Below are 27,124 nucleotides of genomic sequence, written 5' to 3'. Positions count from 1 at the left end.
ATGAACACTTTTTAAAAAAATTCTTTGAATATATATGAGTAAACACATGCTTTCAATTGTGTAATTTAACCCTTTAAGACCTACCATAGAACCTAGTCCGCCAGAGCTTACTTTATATTTTTACATGCTGTAGTGACATTTTTGGGAGCATTTCAAGTTGTTATACATCAATACAACTGTTATAGCCCATATTTTAATAATATGTATGCATTAAGTCCATAATAACTACATTAATTGCAAAAAAGTGCAATAAACTACAAAAACATTGAAAGTCGTTTTTGGTTTTTTTTTACATATATTTCTACTTGGAGAAATTTAAGAGGCTTATCCCTCAAAACTTTAAATACAAAAAAGTTGCACAAAATAGTTTACAACAACAGGAAATTTATTTTGAGTGTCTTCATAGTTTTATTTTTGAGATACACCATTTTTTATATACTGCAGGAAAAACGAAAAACAATCCTATGATGCAAATTTGCAAAGAAAACAGCATGTGCATCAAAATAAACTATTTCCAGCAGTGCAATTCGAGTTCTAAGCATCCCAGCAACTATTCAGAAAAGCATAAATTCAAACATGACTTATAAAAACACCAGTAATAGGCTCTTAAGGCCTACAAGTAAAAAACTACATTTTCCGGAAAATGACGTCACTTCCGGTTTCGGGCAGGAAATGGTGGACATGCGATCGTTCGCACTGACCTCTGTTTCAATGTGGGAAGTGTTACGAACAGCTGATCAGATCGGCAAAGTGTTTCTGGAATATTATGTTTTTGTTCCTGCAAGGGCTTTTTATGCAATTTTTGCAAAGCTTTATGTGGAAGGAAACCGTGACTTAGGACAAGCTGATGGCATAAGATGTAAGTACAACTCCTCCGGTTTCATATGCAAAAAAAAAATATTGCGCTAGCTTATGCGGTCGCAGTGCTACCGGGATTTAAAAATAGTTACGCAAAAAAGAGCGTGCCCGCTCTGACCAGCTTCAAAGGGTTAAGTGATCTAGGTAGCTCTGTTTTGAAGTTCAGTTAACGCTAGAAATGTGTTTTGGAGTTTGTACGTGTTTTGTCTCTAGGGGCCACCGCATATATTTATATATAAACATATATAAATAAAACCACTTTTTTTTACATTAGTAATTCCTTTTGTGCATAATTTTATATTATTGTTAATAATAAATTAATGAAAGCAACAAAACAACCTGAAGAGCCGGTTCGGAGCTCACTCTTTTTAGTGAGCCGAGCCAAAAGAGCCGGTTCTCTAAAAAGAGCCGGAAATCCCATCACTAGTAAAGTAGTGACTTACTTTAATGTTTCTAAAATAAAAAAATAGTCACTGTAGTACTTTACAGTTGTTACACCGTTAAGCATTTTCTACTGAGTATTTTTATCTTCTTTTCTCTATATTTTCTTATTCTTTCTCCATTTTTAGTAAAAATTATGGTGGTTACAATGGATGTCATCAAAATACTAACAATAGTTTTTTATTTTTCTTGTATGGATCCGTCGTCATCTTCTTCAGGATGTAAAGGCAGACAAACATAGCATCCCAACTGATATAGGATTTTGAAGCCCAATACCGATATCTGTTGATATCGATATTTATTGGCCATTATGAACGCAGACACTGGCTAGTAATAACAAAGAGGTTCACTGTGGACTAACCTTTTTTTTTGTTGTATTTTTACAGTACAAAACTGTTGAAGTAGATATACTTTTACCTATTACTATTACCTTTATGGTAAGATACTTATTCCATGCTGTCATTTTGTTTTCAGTAGCAGGCTTTGTTGTAGATGTGACTGAAGTTATGTTGGGTAAGATGTAGAATAACACCTTACCTGTTAACTCTAACTGTAACTCTTAATGTTATTTTTTGTGATTGTTCTACTTAATACACTGTAAAACATTGTGTTGTAATTTTTTTTAATAGATTCACTCTTATTCAATAATACTGTTTTTCCAATAACACACTGTTATTGTGTATTACGATACCAGTTTCTCACTGTTATTTTTTTGCTGCAGATTATAGAATTTTGCCTGTAAAACATATTGTCTGACTATGTGCCTTTTATAGTAGTACTAAACTGTTGCTTAATATAATTAAAGGCTGCCAAATTTAGGCTCCTGAATTGTACTGTAAGTTTACAGGGACATTTGGTAAAGTGTATCTAATTCTATAACTTTTCCTTAATTTTTTTCTGTATTTGATTAACCTAACTCAAAGCATAACAACACACCAGTGTAATGTTTATCTTTTTCCAATTTCTGAGTCAAAATTACACAAGTTTGTCACAGTCAGAAATAAAATCTCCCACTGTGTAATTTGCTCCAGGTTTGCTCAGAGTCATAGACTCCTGCTGTTTTCAAAAATACATTAAAAAGAAGTCGCAAACACTTGGCCTTACAGGCTGACAGCTGACAGCTAATGAGCTCGACCATCATCATCACCACCATGTGTCAGAAGAAAAAAAATGGCCTTGCAAACTGCACATTGCTGCTCACTACAACGAGACCTTTTGCAGCTTGAGGTAATTGCACAGTTGAATAAAAAGGTTTGAGTATTCAAAAAATTGTGTTATGTTAAATGCACATTAGGACTCTTCTTCACAAAGACTGATGCATGGACCAGTGAAGGACAGGAGGAAAGACGGAAAAGAAATTAAATGGGAACGTGAGAAGACTGGTGTCTTAATTCTGGAGATCAAGCTTTTATTTCCAATCCGGAGAAGTCTTCTGCTGAGCTTTGAGCATATTTGTAAACTAGTGAAATGTTGTGCCCAGCACAGAAATACAGTTGTGATATTGTTCGTGTCTACATGCCCTTGTGGTCTGTTATCCTATATTTTTTAAGCATGCAAAACGTTTTGAGAACCTCTTTCATGGAGGTTAATTGTGGACCCTGCATGTTATAACTTTAATGGGATGTGTATGATGCCACTCAAATAAAAATTCAACAACACTGAAAAATCCAAACAAAACGCACAACAACATCGTTGTTCTCGAAAGGGGGCTTTCCAAAGCTTCCTGCCCTGGGTGGTTGTTGGTCATGGGTTTGCTTATATCAGATGATAAATAAGGCCAATAATATTAGGCAGCTGGGACAGTTTGGTTTTCCCCGCACCAGTAAAAGTAAAGTAAATGATAATTATTTTAAGTTGTAAAATTTAAAAACACAAGTTGAATGTGTCCATTTCTTCCGCTATAATTCAGTTTTCTCTTTCGTCAGTAACTCTCTTCTTAATCAGAGTGATTATTCTAGTCTGTTTTTGTGTTATTGTATAATACTGTCTATATTTAGGCATCTCTCTGAATATTTTACAACAGAGATTCTTGTGTTTCAGCCATAATCTGATGCACTGTGTTAAAGATGCTTAATGTTTGTTAAGTTGAGCAGTGCTGTAGTGGCTAGTGTAGTGTAGGGTGATGTCAGCTGCTGCGCTCCTCACTTGTTACCGTGTGTTTCCTTTTCCATCTTAATGTTTTCTCTTGTTCTGCTCGGTCACCATTCGTTTGCAAAGCTGTGGTTTCCATCTTCACTTAATGTTAGCTTTCAGTTCAAAACAGAGAAAAGGTAATAGTCTTGTGTCTCGTTTTTTTTGATATGTTCTACTCAAAGTTTAGTATAAGTTGGATTTTAATAAACTCTGTGAAGCCTAAGTACCCCTAAATATCCAAATATGTCGTTCAGGGTTTTGAAATTATTTATTTCAAGTTCCTGACAATCAATGCTGGTCCAATTCAGAATCGGGCAAGGGGCAGGGCACATCCTGGACAGGTCACCAGTGTGTCACAGGGGAAGCACAGAAACAGACAACCATTCATGCTCAAATTCACATCTACAGCCAATTTAGAATCACCAGTTAACCTAAAAACATGTTTTTGGACCGTGAGAGAGTATCCAGAAAGAGCATCCTGGTAGATTCCAACACAGGACCTTTTTGCTGATGAGTGATGTCCAAAGGAAATTCACATCAAAATTATAGTATTGTGCAAAAGTCATGAGCGACCCCTCATTTATTCATATTTTGCTTCCAAGGAGCCAGACTTTATTCATTTTTAAGCCAAGTGTTGAGTAATAGTTGTTGATACTTTCTGAAGGCCTTTAGGCACTTTGTTACTAGCAGTCTGTCACAAAAACACATCATTTGTTCCTGTTACTTTAGTTGAATCTATGAAAAATGTCAAAGATAACACAGTTTCATAGAAAAATTGTATTTTTGCACCAACAAGGTGATTTCCAAAGAGATATTAGCTAAAAAAAAAAAAAACTTGGCATATCTCAACATGGTGTCAAGTGTGTTGTTAAAAATTTGAGGTGGAGAACAAAAGAAGAAATATCAGGCCACTACAGCACAATATCTGAAAGTCATGTCCTTAAGAAACAGAACAAATCCAGCAATGATTCGACACAGGATCATTGCACAGAGATGCATCTGGACCTTCAGCTGATCCATCTGAAGCCTCATCAGAAATGGTCTCAGTGGAAGGATTGCTGTCAAGAAGATGTCTCAGTAATTGTTTTGGCCAACTCTAAAAATGGGTGTCTTCTAATACACTAAATTCTGCTGTAATCTACAGTTTTAGCTGTACTCTTAGTTCAGGGTGTCAGTAGCTGGTTTGAGCAGTCAGCACATTGCAAAGTTTTGATCTCCACAGACATTTGGAGACAAACTGTCCCCAGCGTCTATGACTGACTCATCCACACAGCCCTAATGGTACAAAAAAAACAAGACATTTTTTCCCTCTGTTTTATTTTTTTCTTTAATCCGAGTGCCACCGATGTGACAGGCAGAGCTGTCCGGGGGGCAGATGATGTCATATATTGATAAGCTGACGGGCCTGTTTCGCCCGTTTTTGCCTTAACTTATCCACCCATTTACTGTCACTGCTCACACACACAGCCTTATCAAACAAATGGAGATGTAAAGAGAAATGAAGAAACAGAGTCAAGATCTGATTTTCTTCGATTGGAAACAGAGCGTTTTTCGGTGCAATGAGTCATCGCGCTCGGCCCACTTCCTTTTGATGTGCGGCGCAGAAATGATACAAATTGCATTTCGTCCCTGTGAAATACAATAAGCGGTTGGCGTGATGGAGAACATATTCATTTATTAACATGGAGCTTTAAGCGAAGGGCTCCAATCCTTATCTGAAGGGACTCATCAGCTTCCTTTTCTGATAAAAACCAAAAAGGGGAAGAGGCACCGGCAGCGACTGCGAGCCCTCCGCGGTTCAGAGCAGGCTGATTTACAGACTCGCTGATTCCGCCGAGACGCGGATTAAGTCAGGAAATAAGATTGAAGAAATGAGACGATACACATAATTGTAACTGAAATAACATCTTTGTTTTATGCAGTTTGTCTGAACATGTTTCAATTTACTCACCAAGACGTTGGCCAGAGCTGAAGTTTATTCATAGCTCCAGTTCGAAAGTAACTTTTTTCTTTTTTTCCTTCTAAAGTTTCCCTTATGCTAATCGCAGAGGCATTTAAAACGCCAATCAATTATATCGCCTTGTTTGAGATCATTAATTACAAACCAATCAGGAAGGCGTTAAGAGAAACCCTCTCGCTGACCCGGAACAGCTTCAGTCCCCGCTTTGGTCAGTGAACAGTGTTTACTACGGAAGAGTGATTTTGGACCAAACTTTCGACCCTTCACCTTTTGTGACTTTGCAGTTTGACCCAGAACACGTCTGGAAGCCAGAGGTTGTTTACGGGTCACAGCCTTCAGTAAACCACCGTGACCTTTAGGCTGAAATTCAGTCTGTTAATGAGGATTTCCTGCAGGAAGAGGTGTTTTGAATGCACATTATTGTATTTGTATTCGTATTATGCCACACAGTGAGAACAGAGAACTAATGCAGATCTTGAAACAATGGTGATTTTTTTAAGACTACCATTATTGTTTTTTCCCCCACAGTTATAACATTATAAAAAAAGGGTAAAAAGAGAGAAAAGTATCTCAAAGCTTTTATAGGTTTATGGGTTTTTTTAAAAAAAAAATCCTTTTATCCTTAAAAAAGTTACCACTGGCTTCACAATTAATATTTTAAACAAAACTTGGAGCAGTAATTTCAGTTTTCCATGTAGCTCGCTAACAACCAACAGAAGATGGCAAAACTCTCAATGAGGCAAAACAATAAAACATTGCTGAAAACATCTCACAAAAACACCCAAAACATGAAAAAAGTGATTAAAAACTGCAATTTGTGCGAATATAAAACATGTTAAATTACTATCATCATAAACCTTTCCTCAATGATTAGTTGCATTAAAAGAAGACATGCAAATAATGCATTCTTCCTAATTAAACAGTCATTCGCTTGCCTTTAACTTTTTCCAATGAAAAAATGCAAACATATGAAGAACATTAAGGTCAAAATACCAAATAAATGCAATAAAAAATACATTTATGTATCAGGATTATTTTTGTGAGTCGTGCATTTTGATAATAAAGTTGATCTAGTATTTTGAGTGATTCATTTATGTTTTTATTAAGATGGTAAATCAGATTTTAACTTTCAGATGTACCCTCGTTTTACTTTTTATAGATAAGATGTGTTTTCTATATTTTGCTTCCAAGCAGCAAGACAATAGTTCTCCAGGTTCTCTAAAGGTGTTTTAAAGTTTTTCTTTGAACATTTGCTGCTTTTTCACTCATTTTCAGTCCTTGTACCTGACAATTTTCAAAGGAATTATTTTTTATTTGTTAACCCACCTAACACTGACCTGTGAATTATTCAACCATAAAAAGTGAAAGACAAAATAAGAAAACTATATGCAGCAGATGAGCAGTATCTGAAAGACATGTCCTTAAGAAGCAGGAAAAAAACAGACAGAGGACCTGAGAGATGCATCTGGACCTTCAGCTGATCATCTAGTGTTCAATGAAGGCTCATCAGAAATGGTGTCAGTGGAAGGGAAAGAACTGGACTGACAATCTGTTCCAAATAGACTTAACAGAGAACAGAACAAAAGGCAGAAACATTCAAAGAAGAGCTTTGAATGTCCTTCAAGAAGCCTGAAGAACTATTCCTGAAGACTACTTAAAGAAATGGCAACAAAGCTGCCTAAAAGAGTTCAGACTGTGCTGAAAAATAAAGGTGATCACACCAAATATTGACTGTTTTTGCCTAATATACTGCATTTCTATGTTTGTTTGCATAGGTTTCAATAAATGTCATATCAAACTATGAGGGGTCGGATCAGGCCTTTTTCTCAGTACTGCATGTGATGTGTTTTTAATTATTCTGACATGAAGCAAATTTTCACACTGTCTTTTTAGCATTTTAAATGATTCTGCTTGAAATTGTCAATAATCTACGAGAGACTGTGCAGGATGTTGCATCTGTTCAGAAGAAAAGAGGCTAAAACTATTACTCAGGGGCTCTGATTTATATAATGCAGCTCTCAGTTAAGAATACAACTTTAAGACTGCAAGTAAGTCACTTTCAGCTTTGCCTTTCTTAAACTTACTTGATAGACTAAAGGAGCTGACATCACAATTTCGACTTTATTCTCAGAAATATTATTCTACTGTTTTTTTTCCCCTTAATGTGGTCATAATAATATCTTGTAGAAAACACTGTCAACATGTGATGCAACATGTTTTTCAGTAATAAAAACTGGAAATCTGAATAATATATCAATAAACACTTTAGTAAAAAACACCCAGAATATAAACTGAAAAGCGTGGGGTATTTAAGCAAAGATGTATTGTGGAGACTAGTATTTAAAGGTAATAGTTTTAACTAATAGTTTGTGAAACTTCCCATCACTGATTGTGCGACATTAACATAATTATGTTTTTGTATTATAAGCTTATGATAGATATTTTTCCTCACTGAATTTGCACTAACTTGCATTAATATCCACCCTGCAGTGTGTTCTATATGCATTTTACAGTAGTCTAAGAATTAACCCGTGCGTGAAAAAGAAACATTTTTCCTGCAAAGTCTCACCTAAAGTGCACCTTCCTGCCTCTTTGTTTGGATTTTACTCTGATCTTAACTCCTTTTATCATTGCAGAAGTATGCTATCATCTCACATTCATCCCATAATTCAAAACATGCAGCAGTTTTGACTCCAGTTGCACAAATTGTAGCCTCCTCAGTAGCACGTGCGTGACATTAATACTATCGTATCACTCCCACCGGGCCCACAGCCTGCTGAAATTTGATTTTGATTTGCTTTGGATTTCTGAAAACAGGTACATGTCATAAACAACAGCAGACAGTCATTTAAACACATCTGCTCTTACTGCTTCACAAGGGGGAAAAAAGCGCCGAAACAGACGCAGTTTCTGCTGCGTGAGGAATGACCTCATCCACTCAGGGAAGATGTTTGGATTGATGGATGGATCGACGGAGGAGCAGCTACACATTCGCTTGAACCCAAGGTAAATACAAAGTGACAGGCCAGAGTTCCCCTGGAGATTGTGTAATTGTATTTTCACATTGGCGCGTCAAAGCTGAGCAGATTCCCCTGGAGCGGCTGCAGACAGATGGGCACCGCTGCATATTTTAAAGGTGACAAAACTCAATCTTACAACCCTTTACAGTATATTTGTGTTTCTCTCAGAGACTGAGGCGACCACAACCATCCCATTTACTTTCTGCAGTTTGTGGTTAAAGTTTCACAGTTTCTGCAGACTGTGTACTCAGAGCCTGAAGAAGACTGAAAGATTCCTCTTTTGTTGTTCAGTGAGGCTCTCCTGAGGACACAACACCAAGGTTGTGGTTATGTACCTTTTCATTTAGAGATACAGTGTTAATCACCATCTGGGTTCTCAAAACTCTTTATTGTGGTCAAAACAATGTGTGATGCTGATATTTTATGAGCGGTAGTGCATGCCCATGCTACAGTATTATTTGGTCTGTTTGCAAAATGTAATACTTAATCACACTGACAATAAAGATTTAAAAAATAGGGGTGATAGTTATGCGGTAAAATGTTTCCTTTTAATAGGCATTGTGGTGTGATAGCTAACTAAAACATATTGACACAAATTTTAACTTCTGAGTGGGAACAATTTGCCTATCTTTGCGGGTTCTCTGTGATACTAAGGTCCTGATACTGTACTATATACATGTAATTTCAGTCATTTACTAGGTGGTTGCTGGGCAACTTAATATATTATGCATGAGCCATTTTTTAGTGGATGAAAATGAGATGTTATTGTCTTGAAATAAAAATAACAGGTGCATAAATACTAAAATGCATCAACTATAGTTGGTTGCTAGGCAACATGATGACATCTGATATGGATGAGAACCGATAACAGAATTGCAAATAAAGGTTTCCGTATGGCTCCTATAGAAATTTTGGCATCAAAATCACAGTAATAATGTTACCCATTAAATTACTGTAGTTATTTTTTTTCTTTGTTGTGCAAATTAACTAAAATATAAGAGCATGGATATGTTGGTAAGACATTCAGTAAACATAAATTTAGAAAAGCATACAAATAAACTAACATCGTTTTCATACAGTATGTGCATCACTGAGATCTTGTTTTAAATATCATGGTTATGGTACATGGTTATATATAGTTTATCGATTTAATATATATATATAGTATATTTAATCATATATATAGTTACTAGAGTTCCTGAAAATATGCAATGAGTGTTAATTTTAAAATTTTATAGTTCTTATGGTTTCCATCACTTTGTAACTTCACACATTTTTAATTTCAATGCTAGGGGACACTGCGCTATTCATCTTCTGTTCAAATAGTAACGTCTGAGACACAAGTAGAGTTAGCTTAACTGCAATGTAACAATAAAGTAACAAAATATGAACTGACTGTTAACAATAATACTCTATGAGCTAACTTAAAAGCTGTAGCTGATGTCTAAAAAACAAGAACACCTTAAAAACACAACACCCTGTGACATTTGGTAGCACAGGACCACGGTGGCTTGCAGTCCACTGTAGAGGAAATGATGAAAACAGCAGATCAAGTCTCTTACTTTGTCTAACACAATCTAAAATCGATTAACTTTACTGTCACGTGTGGTAAAGAAAACCACCATGTGGTTTGTTGGAGGGAAATTTGTACTTTAGTACAGTTCTACACCTAACTAGTAGTTATAGCTCGTTTATAAGAGCTACTACCGTTACTTAGATTACCGTTACATTCCCGTAGGAACGCTGTGTTACTGAGTTACTAAAACCGTGATTTTTTGAAAGATGTCTCATGACAGTGACGTAAGCAAGTGCGACGTTCGTGACAACAGCTGTGTGCAGATCAATGGATAATATATCGAGTGCGGAGAGAGTATGAGCGTGCAGCGTTTAAAGCGTGGAAGTACTGACCTTATTTTTTGAGTTTGATTCCATAAAAAGTGACAAAAATATTAGTGTCCGTTGTGCGTGGGAAGAAAACTTCTTTTTACAGCGAAAAAACCCCCTAAACTTCCAAGCAAGCACCAAGTACGCTACGACGTAATGGGAAATTCACAGAGAAACTCGCGGATTCTTCCACTGACCGCTGCGGCACACCTGCACCAGGGTAAACCTCCGCCTACCCTACTCCTGCTTTACAGGTGAAAATAGAGCAAAAGGACCGCTAGTCTTTGACTTTATTTATTTTTATACTATACTAATACTGATATTAGATGATTTAAAATTAAATTATTTATGAGTCCCCACTAAGAAAATATCAGTGTAGTTCAATCACACGCTTTATTATCACAACAGTTACGCTCTGCTTGCTTCTGCTCAGGTAAGTCGGTTGTGCACAAACTATGCAACATTGTCTCGATGCATGCTCAATCATCCAGGTAGGAAAATCATAAAAGGTTGATTCCGTTCATCTGAATGTAGCGTTTTATTGAAGGAACTGACCTCACAGCCCATTGTTCATTCAGTGGGCTAGTTTCAGTCATTGTGCAAATGTACTGGTCGGGGAAACTTGAATGAGAAAAGTAACATCCAGATAAGCAGAATCAACCTTTTGGGATATTTAACATCAACACTTGCACAACTCAGTTGTTCTTTACCGTTTTAAATTTTAATTTATCTTCTCTTATAAATGCTGATACAAATTTATAAGCTAATCGCTAACACAGATCAGGCTCGGTGTCAGCTAGGTGTTTTAAGTTTATGTTTAGGCTTAAATCTTTGTAGTATTAGAAGCAGGACTACCACTTAAATAAATTTCAGGCTCCTGTGCTGTGTCACAGTTCATGTAACACATTTCTGTAAGGGTACACATAGATTTGCTGTGGTCCACCTCGCCTTGTAGTCCCCCCCCAAGAAAAAAAAATAAATTAAAACCCCACTACAACCTGAAAAACAAACAATAAACCATAAGACACCAATGAGTGTTAAAAGAAGCAGAAAAAGTGGTTTAATCATCCTTTCAAGATAAAATTCTTTTGCTCATTTGAACATCACGTCCACGTTATTCCTTAATCTGATGCTAGGCCGCTCTGTGTGCAAGTCACGCTTACGGGACAGGAAGCTGCAGCTCGGGGGTGCCTCGACCCCAGGGCGTGCATGAACGCAGTGGCAGATGTCAGCTATTTCACCCTGGCCTCCACTGTATACACTCAACTTATCGCATGTCTTTCCTTCATTTTTTTTCCCTCCTTTAAACGGTCTGAAGGGAATCCATTTTGACAGAAAACCCTGTAATTAAGTGTATTGCTCTGCCCTCTCGCTAAGCTAATGGCTTTATTTTGACAGTGTTAATTGTCATAATTGTCAGAATGGTACCTCTGACAGTCGGCTCGGAGACGTCGGCGAGGAATTGTTGCACGTTGATGAAAGCGTTGTCATACATACTTCATCTCAACGAGCTAATGCGGCCCGCGTCCTGCCTCTCCCCGTCGAGCCTTATGGGACGCTGCAGCATCGGCTTTCTAATTGCCTCTAATGAAACGCCAGCGAGGGAGGTGATCTACTCCTATTTAGATCTCCGTCTTTAAAGGGGAGACGGAGAAGCAGATGGAGGCGAGTAGAGATGGAGGGAGAGGAAGAACGAGGGTGGAACGGACTGAAAGTAAAGTAGAAGAAATGCAGAAGGAAGGGTTGAAGGGGTGGGGGTCTTTATAGATGCATTGAATCCATTCTAATTAAAGGCCTAAAACCCCCCTTCACACACACACGCTCTCAAACTAGTGTTGTGAAACTTGACACAGTGATATGATTTCACAGTGAACTGCTGTCCGGAACGGCTGCCCTGCCTGTTTGTGCCTGTCAGCTGTGGAAGTGGGATACCACTGTAATGCAGATGTTTGCACAGCAGATGGTGCTGTGCGTGGCTCAGATTGTGGCACCTTCTTCTGCAAAGATGCTTCTGAAGTACTTGAAACACTCCAGCCTTTGAGGAAAATCAGGTTCGCGTTTGCACCGCTGTGAATCTGAAGTTAACATGGAGATCAGAGACACTTTATGCCGATTCTAAAGCGCTAAAAGTTCACAAGTTTTAAATAAATTGAAGAATAGAATCTCAATCTTTGCACTGTTTTCCTTCTTATAAATTTTGCATGTTTCCCCCCCTGCGAGCTTGAGTTATGAGCAGTCCAATTAATAACTTTTTGAGTACTCGCAGAGGCCTGAAAAGGTGAAAAAAAAAAAGAGTAAGTCTCGAGAAAAGTCCGCATAATGAGCAGTTTACAGAATTCAGTCTTTTCTTATTCCCCTTCCTCGGTAATCATGTTGCAGCCTGGAGGTGGGGAAGCTCTGCTCTCTGCTCAGATTTAATAATGAACTTGAAGTTATGATCCCGATACAATTTGGAGATGGCGAAACGGCCGAGCAAACAGCCGCGGCGTTACGTGTGTGCGAAAAAAAAGAAAGAAAGAAGCCTAGAACCCAGAGGAAGAGTCATCTCTGACTTCACTGCAATAATCCAAGTGCAATTATTGCAGCAGCCGCAACAACAACAACAACAACAGGGTCACAGAACAGATAATGTGTGCTGGAAGTTCAAAGCTAACGATTTAGATGAAACCCAGTGTGTGTGTGTGTGTGTGTGCTGGTAAACAGCACCCGGATTATCCGGAGGAGGGAGATGGAAGGAGAGGCGAAACGAGACATAGACGGAGAGGAGAGCGGGCTCCTCGGAGAGCCTGTCTTCTCGCAGCTCAGGTCCAGATAAGAGAATTATGGCACAACAAGGAGAGTTGACAGAGCTGGCTAAGTCTGTTTATTAGCAAGCGCACTTCATTAGAAACCGAGATCAGGTTGATAAGCAGCCCTCCTCCTGTTAGCGAGTAAATAACCATCAGTCCTCCTTCGTGGCTTCTTGTTTTTTTGTTTTTGGAAACCTTCCCCGTCCAACCTGGGCGAGATTATTTGCTCTTTAAACAGCGACGAAGTGTCGAGATCAGCAGGAGAAAGGCTAAAGGGAACAAAACAAAACCAAAAACCCCCACACCACTGAGATTTTTTTTTTTTAAAGATTGATAAATACGGTGGAATCTCAATTAGGCGTCGGGCACGAACGCAGATATTAAAAATTTGGTCAAGAATCTAATTAGCTGGAGGTAATTAAACAGTCTCACACAGGGTCATTAATCTTTCCTGTGGACCTTTGATGTTTTGCATACTGTCTTGCAAGTCATTAATAAAATTCATAACGCTTTTCTTTGTGGTGTTTTATCATGGCCATTTCTTGGCCCCCCCTTCCCTCTTTTTTTCCCTCCTTCCTCCTCTTCTTAACCCCCTCCTCTTTTCTGTACCCTCCCTCCTCCTCCTTCCACTCTTCCCCTGTAAGAGTGCAAGTGTCAACACATCACAAGGGCCTCTCCTCTTGAGTTAATTTACTTTTTGTGCATATTACATTTTAAAGTTGCACGACCCCTCCCACCCCAGCACGCCTCAACCACCCTCCACCACCACCTCTCCTTTTCCTTTCCCCCTCCTCCTCTTCTTCTTCTTTTTTTTGAGAGCACAATTACAGCAGCAGATCAAATTAAATTCTTCTGCAAGCACAGCTCATTTGGAGTGTAAAACATTCCTCGGCAGTGTGCAGCCGAGTGTGCTGCGTGTCAGCGCCTCGCAAGAAGGGAAGAGAAGAAAACAGAATTGTGTGGCCATTGTGTCCCCCGTAATTAAATCCCCACAATCAGTCCATCTTAAATCAGTCACGCTGTAAATATGAAAAGGGGCCGGGATGAGCTTGAGTACTTACTTGGCCGTCAACACAGCGGGGGTAATATATGTTATGTAAATGTGTCGGAGATTATAACACTGCAGACTGACACAGCAACATTGTAAATAAAGGAGGGGAAGAAAAAAAAAGACTTGTATGTATGTTTGTGTGTGCGCACTTCCAGACCACACAAACAAATATATGCAGGTGTGTGTCGTTCTATGCTTCCTGTGTGTTCGCTAACACGCCTGTGCGACACAGATAGCCAGCACTATATTTATCTCGGTGTGTGAGTGCGTGTGTGTGCATGTCGGAGCATATAGACGGGTGTCGAGCGTGTGAGTGACATTAATGCACAGCTATCACGGTGAGCGTGAAAGTGTCGCCGAACCCCAGGAGGATGCGTTTCAAACGCTGACAGCTGAGAGTCGCTCCGAACAAAACAAAACGCATTAGTTAGGCGGACGAGTAAAAACGGGCGGTTTTATGTGCCCGCTCGAAACGGAACGGATGAAGGATTATGAAAAGCACAAAAACATGCGACTGTAATCTGGATCTCTGTTTCAGGAAAATGACCTCGGTGTTTTTCCACCCTTTTGGTATTGACGTTGGAAGAAAAAGATGAACGTTTAGTTTGATCTATAAAAATATGTCTGTTTTGTTGTTGCTGGTTCACAGACTGATGGCAGAGGCTTCGATAATAAGTGGTGCAAAAGCACAGCTGCATAGTAATCCTGTGGAAATTGACGTTATCCTGAATCACGGATACTCAAATGTGCTTTGCATGGCAGGTAGCCATTTAATAACAAGACATAATATTTATCCTATAATAATATTTAAAATGAATAACACTCGAAGGCCCTTAAATTGTGGTTCTTATTTATTTTCTAATTAACTGACTTTAGGAACCAGTTTCCACCAAAAGCTGCTCAGACCAGATCAGTGGAGCTACATACCCTCACCGTTCACTTCACTTTGCTAGTACCAGGTTTTACCTTCAGAACTGCCTACCATCTGAATGTTGCAACAGAAACTGTAACTCATCACCAGGCGATATTTTTCCAACCTGCTCCTGTTCAGTTTGGTGAGCCTGTGTGAATCGTAGCCTCAGTTTCCCATTCTTAGCTGTCAGGAATGGCACCTGGAGTGGTCTTTTGCTGCTGTAATTCAGAGACGGTCTTCTGCATACCTTGGTCGTAACGGGTGTTTATTTAAGTCACTGTTGCCTTCCTGTTAGTGTGGCCATTCTGTTCTTACTGCGCTCAATAAACCCTAAAGATAGTTGTGCTGGAAAATCGTCTTTTTCCCCATTCTGATGCTTGGTGTGAATTTCAGCAGCTCATCTAGACTATGTCTACATGCACTGAGTTGCAGCTATGTGACTGGCTAATTAGAGATTTGCTCTTAAAGGCCCTTAAATTGTGGGATTGACGTTGGAAGAAAATGCATTAAGATGCATTAAAAAGGAGTTGAGGGTGTATATCTAATAACGTGACCAGTGAGTGTAAGTAAATCTTTCTGCAGTCTTTTAAATTCTCTTAAATTGTTTAATATGATTGATTTTCTTAATAATTGACGCGTGACTTAAAAACCTCAGCAGGTTTTGACACTACATATTTAGCATATGTGTTAGTAAAGATAAAGGAGCTGCACTTGGAACAGATGAGCTGCACGGGCGTAGCTCTCACTACTTTCTTCCTCAACCAGGTTTCACAGCAGCTCGTGATTTAGTCACAACGTATAATCTATTGATTTGTGTTTTGGGTATCAATTTTCATTTACCTTTTTGGAGTTTTTCAACATGAATTTCTCAATATTATTGTAATCCATGACCTTTTTTCCAAGACAAAATTAAAGCAATACTCACTCACAAGGTGCAAAAAAGACTTAAAATAGATATATAGACGTAAAAAACAAAAACATATAATTTAAACACAGTTTACTGAAATACCTGGTAAGCCTGGGACTAAAGAATACTGAACGCTTAGACTGAACATGAGTTACTTACAGGGGGACGTGTATGTCATTGTAGCTTTTTCTGTCTGTCCACTCTCATGTGTCCTGATTAAAAATAAAGAAAAAGTGCACATTTGGAGATTAGAGGAGTGCTGGAGTCTGTCATGCCAGCATAGGAAGTTTGAGTTTTGCATATCATTTTTAAATACGTTGTTAATTACAAATAGGTTGCTGATGGTTACTCATTAAAAAGTACTTGGTTATAGTCAGGCATTTAAAAAGTACTGGGTTAGGGTAAGACATTAAACACTGATTATTATGGTTTTGTTAAGAATATACACACTGTCATATATGTAAAACATTTTTTTTAGTATGGTAACAACTTAATAGAAAATATTATATGTCCTATAAAAATGAAAAAAAAAAGAACAGGTTACTTTTTCGTGAGTGTTTAATGAACTTCCATTAAACCAGGCTAAAGTTGTTTCTTCCAGAATGAAGAGAAAGGAACGTAGCCATTCACGAATTCATGAATAATTATTAGCTAATTACTACCATAATCAGTGGACAGGGACATCAGAGTCAACAGGTAAAAGAATATTAAATATAAACATTAGGCTGCCTTTTTAGGCCATATTTCCATGTAAAACAGCTGACTAAAAAGATATATTAAAAGGTGTAACTTTTAAGTGCAGCACAGATCTAGTGGGCTGTAGTTTCTGTAACATACTGGTGTATATAGCCATTCAGTAACTGTATTTGCACATGTCTGAGTAACATTCATAAGGTTTTATACATTAAATAAACATAAATCTCAGCTGAAAACATGAGCTGACCGTCATTACATTAAATTTATTTTGAAATGTTTAGTTAATTAATTAATTAATCAATTGGATATTAAAGTCTGTAAGTAATATATACTCAGTTCCCAGTTTATGAGACACATAAAGCGTTAAACAGGAATACTGCTGTGGATTCCTCTGAAAGTCAGAGAGCTGAGAGTTTTGTTCGAAACAGTTTCAGCCGAGCCGTTCATTAAATTTTCTGGTAGTTTTGGAAGATGTAGTTTGTCGTTCTGTTTGATTTCATCAGTGAGAGGTGCTATTAATGATTTGAATTAAACTCAAAACAGAAAGAAACTAAGTATTAGTTTGTTAAAAGTTTGGATCCTTATGGTGATCTCCTGTAGTGGATGTTCACTAGAAGAGGCTTTGACAAGATTTGGCCCCAATTAAGCCTCTGTGCACAAATTTAGCAGATTGGGGGGGTTTGGGGAGGCAAAACTTTAACATTATACTTTGGCTCAGAGGTTTCTCTCTCATTGCCCCAGTCAAGATAAATTTGGATGACATGGAAAACTGTGCGCCTAATTAGCCGAGGAATTCTGTGAAAATATCTCAGTGTCCATCCCTCCAAACACATCCAAACACATCCAAACACAGGAGAGAGTTCATATAATATTTACCATGTGTTATTAAATGTGAACAGGAAAGCCTAGAAGAGTAAAATCACTTTTAAAAAATACTTTCTCTGTGGGGCATTTAAGCAGCAACACTTCTGTTTCTTTAAATAATTTAACTTGCATGTTTGGGAAGTTTTACCTAAATAAAAAATCTTTACCTTATTTTATTTGAAACTGATTTAATTTTCTGCTCATGAACGTATATTAACCAATTGTAAGTTGCATCAAAGGGTTTCCTCTGCTTTGAAGGGGGAAAATGACATAATTTCCTACTGTTGGCCCAAACAGACAGGAAAAAGTCCCTTACATGCATGCAAAGACATTTTTGGAAGCACAATGCAAGATGTAATGCAGCACATGATATAATTATATTATCTTTAATTGTTAAAGGGAAGTCACAAGTAAGCCGTTATGTTGCAGTTACACGACAAACTTTGTTTACTTTCCTTAATCAACTTCTGTTTGTCTTACATAGTTTTATTTGTAGAATGGGAAACTAAATTGAATGCTGAACGTTCTGCCTCTATGCAAAACCTTAACAAAAAAAACATGAAAAGACTGAGGCTGCTGTGAGTGTAAGATTATGCAATAAAAAACTTCCTCAGCTCATACCTAATTTAGATTGGGTTGAAAATACCTTCAAAATATTTGAGGGAAGTGGACAAAGTTGCAAGGATCCAAATCGGGTGATACTACCCCACAGGTCCTGGATAGCCTTGAGACCAATCTGCAACCACCTGGCAGGAGGCGATTGCCAGATGTTTGCCAGAAAAAGGAGTGTTACCTAAACAAATTGCAGGTGGTTGTTGTGACAACAACTGCTTAAGCCACATTCACACAAGCCTAGAGACCAGTTAGTGACCCTGTAGTCCCCAACTAGTTGGAGAGTGGTTGAAGAGGTTTCTAGGAGTTGAAAGGTGAAATTAGCAAAAGTCTTGCTGTAGTTGCCAGTGGTTGTATGGAAGATGGCATGTTGTTTGCACTTGCCAGCTACTTCCTCAGAAGTTGTGAAATGCTGAAGAGTGCAACACTGAGTTTGAATGGAAATAAAATGAAGCTAAATTCTCATTCTTCATTTTTATAACATTCTATGTTTGTGCATTTTTTGTGCCTGATGAAGGTCGGTTGGACCAAAATGTTGTGATTTAATAAATTAATTGTGAGACAATGTGCAGAGGTTAGAATTTAGCTTTTCAAAAACTGTTCCTCCTATACGCCTGTAATTCATTTAAGTGTGCAGAATTCTGAAACTAGATATTTGAGTATGTGCAATTGCTCTAGCACCTGCATTTGATAATTTGTCAATGTGCATAATGTGTCTTTGTATTATCTGTCTGTCTGTGTACTATATGTGCTTTTGACATGGTTTGTGATTATATCTGGTTCAAGATTTTCCTGTTTTGGTTTTATCATTAGTTCTTGTGTATTTGTTTAACTGTTACTCCCTCCCTGTGCTACTTTTCACACTTTTTGATTTTCTGCCCTCCAGTCATCAGGGTCACCTGTGTTCAGTCTGCCTCCCCTGCTGCCTGTCAGCAAACTAATAACCTGTGGATATTTACTCAGTGCCTCTCTCTTCCATGTCACTTTATTCTGTTCGCTAAACTTTCCAGTGTTACGTTTTATCTTTTCATGAATGAATTATCTTAGGACTTTGAGAGAGCCTCTTCACATATGGCCCTCACTCAGATCCTTGATACTAGAGCTCACCCTTGCAGATATATCAACCAATATTAGCTATTTGAGGGTATATTGGTAGCTGCCTTTATAGTGACCAATAAATTAAAATGTAAAAACTACAGAAGACAGTTAATGTTTGCAGAATTTGTTCAGCTGAGTGTGGAAGAGCACAAACAACAACCAGCTGATCTGAGGAGAGTCAGCCATCGTGTAATCGATTTATTGTGACTTTAAAACGCGAGCATTTTTAAACAGTATAAATTTTAGTAAGGACTCATTAATAAACACACATAATAATCAGTATTTTCTCTGTCTGAAAGGAGAAAAGAATATTGGCTGATATATCTGATTTTTACCACCAATATCGGTATTGGTATCAGTCTTAAAAAATCCTATATCAGTCAGGCTCTACTTAACATATTAACAATTTGACCCTAAGAAATTAATTCTTGTCGCACAACCTTGTTAAATGTTAAAGACAAACCAAGCAATGAGCCATATTATGCTATGAAGTGATGTTTTGGAGGCAGGAGACCCAGATCTCCTCTCCAGTACTTTTCCAGCACCTTTAATAAAAGTTGTGTTGGCTTGGCCATGAAGTTCATGTTTACACTCTGTGTGCTCAGAACAGGACTTCCAGGGAGCAATTGGAAAGTAGAAGTCCAGAGGGCCACGATAAGATTATTCTCAGGTGGGCGAGGGGAGTATTTTTTTATTAGCAGAGCAACTGAAATGAAATGTGCTTTAATTATTTCTAAGTGTTGGTAAACCTACATCAGCATATACCATGTCATTATCAGTTTATTAATCAACCACCAAGTTAGACTGTCATAAACCGCTACAGCCTTTAAGTCTTCTGCTCTCCTTGTTGCCATACATGGACAGAGACTCACCCGTACAGAAACCTCAGCCAAAGAAATGAAAATAAAACTCTGAACCCTCCATTGTTAAGAATAGAGACAGCAATGCCAGGCATGCCAGCTCCTCCTCCTCCTTCCAGCTCTCAGCCTCGGAGGTCATACGGGGAGCAGCTGGGCATGGGAGAAACACTCCGGTCTGCAACCATTATATCATTTCCTGCTCTGTTTCCTGTCAACCTCAGCTGCCAAATAGAGAATAAAAAAAATCCCCTTAATGGGCAATTTCCACGGGGCAAAAGGGGTGAAACCAAGAGGGAGTGTTTAAAATGTGCTCGTCGTGGTGGGAAGGGTGCAGACACAGGTACACTTGAGCAGGTTCGCGTTCACTGCAGTGAGATAATCTGAAAAGAGTTGCCTTTTTATCCTCGCTTGTACCTTTATAACCAGCTGGTATTTATGTGGAAGACCCCTCCCGAGGCCTTCTCTGTGTCATCCTCCCTCCTTTCTGGAGACGGGAAAATGAAGTGGTGTATTTCTAAATATAAACCGGCAAAGAGAGGGGCTTGGTGGCGGCAGTGCTCAAAGGCACATTTCTAGCGGTGGTTGTGGCACGAGGAGGGAAGAAAGAGGTATTCGCTTACCTGATAAAACGCCGATTGTCTCCCCTGAGAGTGCAGGCGGATAAAAATTATTTTGAGTGGAAGCACAATGGTGGAGGTGCTTATGTTAATCCTGACACTTCTTTAAAAAAAAGGCGGCAAATAAGATAAGCTCCTGCCTCAAGGTAAAGAGCAAGGAGCGGGGAGAAGGGAGAAGAGGGGCCCTGCCGCCACCAAACCCGCCATATTCCTCCTTCAGCCAATTTCTTCCTCGTTGAATCCCCGTCCAAGTTTGTGTCAGAGAATGCATTTGCATAATTCACACCTACTCCCTGCATGCCCCCACCAAAACAAAACAATATCCTGCCCCTGTCACTGCAGGAGAGGGGGACGTGCCTGTAGATCGGACTTTTAGCTTTAAAAATATTCCTCAGAGGAAGGAATTGCCTCATATGCTGTGGCAAACCTCAGCCTGGAAGGTTCGAAGTACTTTAAAGCTGCATTTTCCCCAGTGTCCACCAGGGGGAAGCTTCTAGGACTGAGTAATTCTTTAGAACCCCACTGCTGTCTTCATTTATGACCTCAGTGAACACCTTTGTGATGAGTTTTTGGTGTCACTTCCTACTTTTAAGTCTTTTTGAGTACACCAGGTGGTTAATTTGGTAAGTTATGGTCCAACTTGAGTGAAATAGATGATAAATCTGTGTGTGGCTGTCTTGTGATTAACAAGTGACTTTGTCCAGTGTCTTTGGTTTGAGTCAAACCCATTGCTTGTCACAGGGAGTGCCAAAATTCAGAACATAGGGCTGGTAAACTAATCTTTTCTTTTCTATAAACTCTGTCAATCTCATTTTAGCTACACGCAGCTCAGCTTGATTTAAAACGGGATGGACGGGTCAAACCAATGAATAATCTGTTATATAACACATCAAAATGTTAGTACTTTATACTATTTTGAAAATGTTCCCTATAACTGAGCCCATCCATCTGTCCATCCTCTAACACTTACTCTGTTAAGGGTTGTTGTAGGCTGGAGCCTGTCCCACCTTAATGAAGCTGAATGAACATTTATGAAAGAGTTGATAAACAGCCTGAAAAATCTTCAGAACAATACACCACTTGCATTTTAGCCCTTTAGAATCCAAACAATGTGCACTGCAATAAATATTCAGTACAGTTAGGACCCCCATAGTCAAAAGCAGATTGTCTCTACATTATTTCCACTTAAATTTGATGGCTCTGACCTGTGAAACAGACATAAGCGAAAGCAGGAATGGCACAGATTAGGAAACGTGATGAAAAAGAGGAACTAGGCTGGAGGTGGCTTGCCAATAGGCTTGCAGATGCACAGCAGCTCGAGTCTGGCTGGAGTAGCTTTCATAGTGGGTCATAAATAAGAGTTGCCATTTGGATGGATAGAAATGTATCAGCTGAGTTGTCAGCAAATAAGATTTAGATGAGCTGAACTTTATGCCCAGCCTGAGAAAGTGCTATTCTTAAATTAGACCAATCTGTAGCGTTTTTGACTTCAGAGCAACTTTATCTCTTTGTGATTCCCCTTTCTCTCACCTTATGTAGATTTTAGGGGTTTAAAATCATATTCCACCCTGAGTTGGTTAAATATAAACATTACATTTCAGATTTTGCATGTGTGATCCCTCGTCTTTTGTTTTTAATAACTGAAAATAAGGCAGGGAGCTAGACTTGCTAAAGGTGTTTTTCAAAATTTGCATTTGAAGTCACTCGAAAGACTTTGAGATTCGTGTGATGTTCTCCTCACCTTGTTTGAAGGCCTTTGAACGGGTTATGTAACAGTTGGGGGATAATTTGTTTTGTGCTTTGAGACTCCTGACGCCCGTGTTTTGTTTCCTCCTCTGCTGTCATGTTTTAGGAGCGGCCCAGGAGAGAAGCTCTCCGGAGGATCAGCGGTAACTAACTGCGGTGGCGGCGGCAGCAGCCCGGCAGGTATTTTCCCACACAAAGAGTGTTTGTTTTGTTTCACATGGACTATTTTTGTCGGTCTATCTTTGTTTCTTTCCTCTTTCTGTATTTCATTTTTTCCCCTTCTCCCCCCATTTAGTATTCCTGTTTCTTATTTTCCTCCTGCTTTTCTTCTTACCCTTCTGTCTTCCTGGCTTTTTAATAAGATGGGTTGGAGGGGGATTTTATTATTTTGTTTTGAGCTCTGCCAACAGTCTTGTAACTAGCATAATTAAACGTGCTTGTTAACAATGGCAGCTAATGAGGAATACAGCAGTATTAACAATAGGAGCTGATTAGACAAAGACAGGCTGATAAAGCTTAGGAGAGCTCACAGTCGGGGCCCCTCTACCTGAAGACACCTGTCCTCTTACGTCTTTTGCACACACACAGAGAAGGAGCATAATTGTTATAATTGTAGTCAAGTCATCACATCCTTTGTTTCTTGGAGCTCAGAGTAAAGCTTTGTTGAAGCTTTGTGGCAGTTAATCATCCTTTTAATATGAATATTTCTTATTTTTCTGTGGTTTTTTGCAGCAGTTATAACACAGTCACAACTCTGCTGCACGCAGCGATGCGGTTAAACAAGTATATATATTTTTTTCATTCACACTCTGAAACTGAATAATATTTGTGTCACGAGTCGAGATGTGAATCAACCCGCGAGTATTTTTATCTCCATGTGTCACAAACAGTCTGGAGTTATCTCACTCAAACTGACCCCCGTCTCATTTATCTTTATTCATCCAGAGAAGGTGTTGTTTCTGTCTCGCATTCGCTCCGCTTCTCTCTGTGTGCACATGGGAGCTGCCCAGTATAGTCGCAGCCCTCTGCTGCCAGCCACTGGGAGCTGAGCTGGAGCAATTTGGGAGCGGTGAAGCATTCACCAACAGAACGGCTATGTATTGGTGTTTGACATCAACGACATAGTGTCCTGGTAACAGAGAAACTCCATCTATGAGGAGCAAGCAGCTGTGTGAGCACTGAAAGACAAAAACACCTTAAATAATTGAAACGTGTGGTGTGATGGCATTTGTGATTATTATCTAATTTGTCTAGTATGGCATGCTTTAGGTTGGGTGACAGCACTGGTTATACTCGCTCTGTTTCAGTTTTTCAAATTTAAAGTAGATCTATAATGCGTTTTCCTATTTTCATACCTCTTTATATTAAATTTCAAAACAGTTTTTGTACTCCTAATATGTTCATTTGAGTCACACAACTCTGACTGTGAGCAGAGAAGAAGAGTAAGTCCCGACAACTGCACAACCCTCTATGAGTAAGAACTTGGCAAAAGTGGGGAGGAAAAACTTATTTTTAACAGGAAGAAACCTCAAGCAGAACCAGGCTGAGGGAGTGGCAGCCATCTGCCACGGCCGGTTGGGGGTGAGATGACAGTATGAAGATCTCAGAACAGCAGATGTTCATACTTAATAACCTGAAGACGGGCTTAATATTCATTGGACCATTTAAGGGCGCCCGACTTCCTTTTGATCGGCTGCCTTTTGCAAACAAAAGGTATATTAGGGATTTTTGCTCCTACCCTACCTACTTCATACTCAGGAAGACAAGCTCTCAGGGATTATTTGCACATATTTTGATTCAGGCCTTAACTATATAAAGACCAATTGTTGTTCAATCCCCAAACACCCATTTTGAGCTAGGAGAAACCATGATTTCATACTTTGATCTTATGTGCTTGATCTTTTACAGATTAGCATCTACAAATCCTTTGTATTCATTAAACATCACACAGTACAGTATTCATAGAAGTGGCTATATTTGTGTATTTTAACCTACGGGTTTTGTAAAGCTGCTGAAAACCACTTAACTTCTATTAATAGAAGTTTTCATACTGCTAGAAGAAAGTGAAGTGTGCAATAAAGGTTATTTACACCATGTTTTTGCCTCCCTGATATGGAGAGGGGAGACCTTTTCAGTGATACAATAGTGCATTTACACGGAGGAACAGCAACCTGACACACCGTAAAGTACTTCTGAAAAGCCCTCAAAATACACCGAGAGTCGGCGGGGAAATGAAGGAGGCTACAGATAAGAGTCGACTTGTAAAACATAATTATATTTCCGTCGCGGCGTTGAAAGGAATGCATTTAACCTGTGATTCATGCATGGCAAGAAGTTGTCGAGGGGAAAAAAAGAACAGCAGTTAAATTGTGGAGGTAAGAAGCCTTGAATAAAGTGTAGCTAAGGTCATACCATCTTATGAGAATAATTTGATCCGCTGCTAGTCTTCTCTCTTGCAGGCGTTTTCTACAGGGAAAAGGATTATATCTCTCTACTTTCTCTGCTCCCAAAGGACGGAGAAAGGTCTGCTGGTATTAAAATCCTGAGAGCAGGTTTGGGCTTGAATAACAGCACAGAGTAAAAGGAAAAGGTTGAACTGTCGACTGTTTCGTGCCACAGCTCTCCAAACCTTTTTCCCCATTATTATTATATTTTCTTTTTTTACTGCACACTTGATTGAAACTGGCTTCATTCATTTAAAATTGCTCCCCCCATAGAGGTCAATTTCCTGTAGGCTCTTGTTTAAATTAATTCACAAAGGGTTCATTTGACTTGTGAGGAAAGCACAGATGAGTATCTATGCTTTGTATAGAAAGAAATATTTAGTTTAAAAAAAAGAAAGGAACTTAAGGATATTTTATCAGATTTAAAAAACAACAAAAACACGTTTATCATGTAGATTTGAATTTTACTTCTCCTTACAGTACGTATTGCTTACCTCCTCAGTTTCCGTCTATTTTAGCGCAGCAGTAAACACAAGTGTTGTTTGGCTGGCAGTGGAGGGAGAGGTTTCCCAGGCGCTGATTCATATTCTGCTGCAGAAATCACATCCTTTAAACCTGGCAGGATATCAAAGCAGGACATTAACAGACATTCCTGCCTCTTCCGCTTACCTACGTGTTTCTTGACAGCTCGATTTATTGATAAGCTTCTCTAACTGTGCTTTAGAAATTGTGTTTTTGGATTTTCACCTCACTGTTGGCCTTGTACATACAGTGAGCTGCAGGAAAATCTGCCCCCACAGTTGTATTATTGTAGGGCACTAAAAAAAGGCTTTAGCAGTGTTGTTCTAAAGATGACTCAGGACAACCCGGTCTCATTGAAATTCATGCACATGGACAAATGTTCTGTTTGTTTCTTGTTTTTTTGTTTTGTTTTCCATCATATTGCAGCTAATGCATTTCCAAAGGAATCATATACACACCTGTATACGGCACCTTGACAACCGTCACATTTTAACTAAAACCATCTTTTTCTAATCCTAAACAAAATGTTCTAACCTTTGGAGCTTATCGAGATATTTTTATTGCTTAAAACTATCTAACCTGGTGAGTGTAACTTAAACCTGAATATCTGTATTAATGCAATTAACTGCAATTCTTTTCTCCCTTTGATTCATCTCCTTTGACATGAATGAAAACATGAGAGAAATGTGATGAAAAAATGTGGCCTTTTGGGTTAAATACAAAGGCTTTTCTAAAATGAACAACTAACAAATTTTTACTGACTTTAGAAAATGTCACAATTTGTTGCCAAGACCATACATTTTTTTTTTCATGACTATTATTTATTTATTCATGACACAAACTACAGCAACACCGTGCTGCTCTTCTTCAAGCTGGAAATTGGTTGGTGGTCTCACACTAAACATTTATCTATTATATTCATAATGGATTTCACGTACACGATAGTTTGAACACAGTCTGGGATTCAGCATTTGCTTTATTGCGTTAAATTAGTTTCTTTTAGTGTACAGGAAAGCTGTGCCTCAGGAAGTATAGCGGGCTGGCCACTATTGAAGGGTGATAGTTTGATCTTCAGTTCCTCCAGTCTGCATGTTGAAGTATCCTTGGGCAAGATACACAATCCATCAGTGTGAGTGTGTGAATTAATAATAGAAAGAGAAAAGTGTTCAAAATTTTAAGCTAAGTTTTTTTTTCAGGATGAATGCAGGGAGATATCTGCTTTTTCATTATTACTGCCTTTATTTGTTACAATAAACCAGTTACATTTGCTGCAATTGTTTTTCTTTTATTATTATTTTTTCTTATTGTCTTTACTAACCAGGATGATTTTTGGTAATGTTGCTTTTTCCATCATAAATTAGTTTCAGTTTACTGTTTTTGATCATTCCCAATCTTGATTTTGAAGCTCTGTCTTTTTCCTTCTTGCGCTGCTTTAATGATGTATAGGAATGTCTTTTTTTACTCTTGAAAACACTAATAAGTAATCAATAGAAAATATGTTCCGCATTTAGGCTTTAATACTGTTAAAAAGTAATTGCTTCCTTGTTAAATTATGAATTAACTGTGATAAATTGTATTTTTTGGAGTTCAGTTTCACTCGGCCTGAACACACATTTGCCAAAAAATATGTTGATGATGCCCAAGACATAAACTAACAGCATTTCATAAAAAGAACATCATACCAGCAGTCAGACCTGGTGGTGGTAGGG

The sequence above is a fragment of the Simochromis diagramma genome, unplaced genomic scaffold (assembly GCF_900408965.1).
Source record: "Simochromis diagramma unplaced genomic scaffold, fSimDia1.1 OVJJ01000107.1, whole genome shotgun sequence".
Taxonomy (NCBI): domain Eukaryota; kingdom Metazoa; phylum Chordata; class Actinopteri; order Cichliformes; family Cichlidae; genus Simochromis; species Simochromis diagramma.
Note: the sequence above shows the minus strand (reverse complement) of the source record.